Source organism: Pteropus medius, unplaced genomic scaffold (assembly GCF_902729225.1).
Source record: "Pteropus medius unplaced genomic scaffold, Ma_sr-lr_union100, whole genome shotgun sequence".
NCBI classification, from domain to species: domain Eukaryota; kingdom Metazoa; phylum Chordata; class Mammalia; order Chiroptera; family Pteropodidae; genus Pteropus; species Pteropus medius.
Window position 1 is genome coordinate 9450018 of NW_024351073.1, and position 5378 is coordinate 9455395.

Here is a 5378-nt window from a genome sequence, read left to right on the forward strand (position 1 = left end):
AACATTTTGTCAATGTTTTTTATCATCTTCTTGCATCCCACTTCTATATTCAAGTATCATTTTCATTTTATTAAATTGTATCTTTACATTTCTCACATGAATTAATGAAGGAAACATCTGGCAAGGCACTAAAGAGAATGGACAGAGTCTATACAATTGAATAACAGTCATGCCAACAGCAACTTTTTTTACACAATGGTAGAATTACAATAGAATAATTGTAAATAAATTACAATAGAATAATCTACTGAAAGTCTTAATGAAAATAATTGTGAAACTAAAATTCCATATCCAAGTAGACTGTCAATTATAGTGAAGATAGAATAAATACATTCCAAATATAACGAGAGTCTATAACCAAAAGTTCCTTTCTTAGATATGCAACACTAATGAAAATAAAACAGAATGAAGCAGTGCAGTATGATAGGCAGTAGTGGAAAAAAATCCAATAATTCTCTGTGTGTGTGTGTGTGTGTGTGTGTGTGTGTGTGTGTGCGTGTGTTGTCGAGGTGGTTATCTGTTTGTTTTGAACATACCCTGCTAGTGACTCAGTGTATTTTTCAATATAAAAACAAATAACTTTCCTTAATTCTGGAAAAATCTTAACCAATACATTAGTGTTCTATTTTTTACTGGTACTTCATTCACAATTTAAATACTCCAACCTCACATTCTTTTTCTTGTATTCTGATTGTGCATGCTTTTGAGCACAGTATTCTTTCTGTCACTACTAATTTTCTTATGTTATTTTAAAATTTTTCACTATTATGTGTTTATTTTCTACTTTGAGATTTTCATATCTATTTTATTTCTTTCACCCTACTTTCTTTGGGTTTATTTTGTTTTTGTTGGGGTTTTCATTTTTTTTTTTTTTTTTTTGCTTCTTGAAATGAATATCCCTTTTTTGTGTCTTTATTTCTTTAGAGCAGTTTTATATTTTCAGCAATATTGAGAGGGAGGTACAGAGATTTTTCATATATTTCTATGCCCCTGTACACTCGTTGCCTTTCCCACTGTCAATATCCCACATCAAAGTGGAACATTTGTTTTCAGCTAATGAACCTACCTTGACACATGATCACCCAAAGTCTGTAGTTAACATTATGGTTCACTCTTGGTGTTGTACATTTTACAGGTTTAGATAAATGTATAATGTTATGTATCTGTCATTATGATAGAGTATTTTCATTGCCCTATAAATCCTCCATGTAAAGCCTATTCTTCCCTTCTCACCCCTACAATCACTAGAAACCATTGATCTTTTTATCGTCTCCATATTTTTTCTTTGTACAGACTGTCATATAGTTAGAATCGTATAGTATACATAGCCTTTTCAGATTGGCTTCTGTCATTTAGTAATGTGCATTTAAGTTTCCTCCATGTTTTCATGGCTTGATAGCTCATTTATTTTCAATGCTGAATGAGATCCCACTGTCTGCATGTACCACAGTTTATTTATTCATTCACCCACTGAAGGACATTTGATGACTTCCAAATTTTGGCAATTATGACTAAAGCTGCTATAAACATCCATGTGCAAATTTTTGTGTGGATATAAATTCTAACTCTTTGGGGTAAATACCAAAGAATGTGATTACTTGATCTTATGATAAGAGTATGTTTAGTTTTATTAGAAACCACCAAACTGTCTTCCGAAGTGGCTATACCATTTTGCATTTCCATCAGATATGAATGAGAGTTCCCGTTGCTCTACATCCTTGCCCATCTATGTTGTTCGCAGTGGTTCCTTATTTTGGCCATTCTAATGGATGCGTAGTGGTATCTCATTGTTTTGATTTACATTCCCTGATGACATATGATGAGTATTTTTTCATATGCTTATTTGCCTTTTATCTATCTTCTTTACTGAGGTATCTATAAAGGTCTTTGACTCATTTTTTAATTTAGATTTCCTTTTACTTATTGTTGAGTTTTAAGAGTTCTTTGTATATTTTGGATAATAATTAATTATTAAATGTGACTTTTGCAGTATTTTCTCCCAGTTGTTGTGTCCAGAATAACCAGACCCAACTTGAGTGCTCTTAACCAGGAGACAGTTTATTAGCCGGCGGCTGTCCTTGCAAAGGAGCAGCCCTGAAATGCCAAGATACAAGGTTTTTAAGCCCCAAATCCCATTCCTCATTCTGTCTTAAACACAAAGGTCCATCTTTCTCCTATTCACTACCTGTCAACCCACTGGTCAGGTGTGCAAGCGGGAAGTACAGAAGCAGAAAGCTTGTGTTAGAATGTTATGTTCCTATGGGTGATTGCCTATGTTCCCATGGACAATAGCCAGTGTTCCCATGGGCGATGGCCAAACAGTAATTTTCAGCTTATATACAATTGATTATTTTTCATGCCACGCAAGCAAGCAGGGTTACACAGGCTAAAATTGGCAGTTAGCGTATGAGCTCACTGTTACAAGTTTCATGATTAACAGAATGTGGTTAGGGGTTCCAGAAACTAGGCCTAAGTTATAGACTTCCTTTGTCCAGTTTCAGGTTTTAATTATTCTTTAACCCTTTCACATTTCAGCGGGCTATTATACCAGTCTGGCTTGTCTTCTCTTGACAATGGCTTTCACAGAGAAGTTCTTAATTTTAATGAAGTCCAGTTATTCATTAATTCTCTCATGGATTGTGCCTATGGTGATATATCTAAAAAGTCATTACTACACCCAAGATCATCTAGATTTTCTGAAAATTATCATCTAGATGTTTTATAGTTTTTTTTTCCTTTATATTTAGATCTACGATCTATTTTGAGTTAATTTTTGTGAGGGTCTTTATTTTCTAACCTTTTATCTCTCCAAACAATTTTTCAAAAATTTCTTTACTTCTGCCTTTCAATTTATTATATCCCTCTTAAGCTTTGTAATATCATTTTTAGCCTATTACTTAACTTTTATTATTGATACTGTTTCACTTCTAGTAGTTCACCCTGGTAATTTTTAGTCTATATTTATATTGTTGTTATTTTTAAAGATTTTTTTTTATCTTTCAGAAGTTGAAATATTTTACACAGACTTTTAGATTGTTTTGTAATTTATAGATTCTTAGGTGATTCCTCTGTTTATTGGACCTATGCACCATCTTTAAGTCTATAATATATCTTATAATTATTTTTGTGAATTTACCTTAAGCAAAAATTATCTTAGCTGAGTTACAATAATCTTGGTTTAGAGGTTCGCTGCTTCTAAAACTAGATGTTTTCATTAGGCTAAGGATTGATCCTTCATAAATGAGATAAGCGTCCTTATAAGAAGAGGTCTGAGAACTAGTTAGTTCTCTTTTCACTATGTGAGGATAGTCAGCAACCTGAAACCAGAACCTGATTTCAGGGCCCTCACCAGAACCTGGCCAGAATCTGAATCTAATCTATCTGATCTCAGACTTCTAGCCTCCAGAACTCTGAGAAAAATATTTCTGTTGTTGAGAAGTTACCCAGTTCATGTAATTTTATTGTAGCAGCTCAAGCTAAGATACTCTATTTTTTTATGATAAATGAGAAACATTTAATTTTACTAAATTTATTTGGGGTGACTTTGGTTAATAAAACTATATAGGCTTCAAGTGTACACTTTAATAATACATTATCTGTATATCACATTCTGTGTTCACCACCCAAAGTCAATTCTCCTTCTGTAACCATATGTTTGACTTCCTTTACTCTTATCTACTCCCCGCCATTCCTCCCGTTCCCTTTCATAGCCACTAAACTGTTGTCTGTGTCTACGAAGGTCTGGTCTCGTTAGTACTTGGGTGGGAGAAACAATGTTTTAAATTCACAGTATACTTGAGGAATAAATATACAGTGAGATTTTTTACTTTTGCTAAATTAATTTGAAAAACATTAAAAATTACTATGTATATAATACTTTTAAAGTCACTGTATTAGATACTATTAGATAAGAAATAAAAGAATGTATGTGATATCAGCAGTTCAGTAAAGAAATAAAAATGACAAAAATAACACTTGTTTTTCAACAGAAACCAACTACACAAATTTGTGTGTGAGAAATGTGTGCCTGATTCCCCAAAGGAAGGAAATATTATGTCCCATTTTGTCATTTCATTGAATGTGTTTCCACAAAGTGAAAATTTTTGTTAATAAGACCTCACTGAACCACACAGTTGAATTTTTAAGATTACCTTGGGACTTAAAGCTAATAATAAAAAGATTTCAAGACATATTATCTTACCATGACCAGGTCAGTAACTTAGACATAAAAGTCAAAGAAGAGTAATGCAAAAGTAGTTCTAAATGAATGCTAAAACAGGGAATGGGAAACGGGTAAGTGTGTCTCTCAGAAAAAAAGAAAAAAGAAAAGACATGATACACAGTGAAGATAGTAATATCTTAAAAGAGAATAATAGAACTGAAAATTAGAAGTTATTTTATTGCAGTTTGAATCAGATAATAACAAAACTATTAATTAGAGTCTTTCTTATTTAGCTATTTAATTAACATTTGTCTGTTTTGATCCACACGTGCTTGAGTGTATGCACATGTTTTTTATTTGTCTTTATCAGGGTATTGTCTGTTGTGTGTAGTGTGTGTGATATGATGAACATACCCGAACTCAGCTATTCACCAGAGTGTCCTCGGAGTTTAGACATATTATCCTTCAATAAATATATATCGAAATGTAATAAATAAGTAATAATCATTGCAAGATCTTTGGTCCTGTCCAAAATGTTCAGGGACATTTGGTCCATGCCAAAAAGTCCTCGATATTTGGTCCTGTCCAAAACATCCATAGAGACATCTGGTCCATGATTTGTTACAGAATACAAACACTGTTCAAATTGTACAGATGTAACATTTTATTTTTTTGTAATTCATGAGGAATCTTGGATATCATGTTTATCCTTGTTCTTCCTCCTCATGAATTCAGCAGGGTTACTCTAAAGTTGATGAGCAATTGCTCTCAAGTATATATCAACCTGATTGTTGGCTTTCTATTCATACTGTGAACAGATTTGGTGATACAAATTGGATTCTGTCAGTATTGCCAGGAAGTTAATGGCTAAATCACCAATATCCTGGGTGATTTACCTGTCTATGGCTCTGATGTTTATCTTTTCACACTTTAAAGACCTTTCAGCATAGACTAAATCTCTCTTTGGACATTTTCAGACAGGACCAAATATCAAGGACCTTTCAGCCTGGACCAAATGTCTCCACGAATGTTTGGACGGGACCAAATGTCCTGGAAGGTCAAGCTTTAGTTGCTAATTTAGTTACTTCATTCAGCAATTAGAATATCTGTCTCCTATGCTGAATTTCTCCACCTCTGTGAAGTGTAAAACAAAGAAAAAATAAAAGTATTACCCAACTGCTTTTAGAAAAGAGAGAATAGGACCTTTCCCAACTTG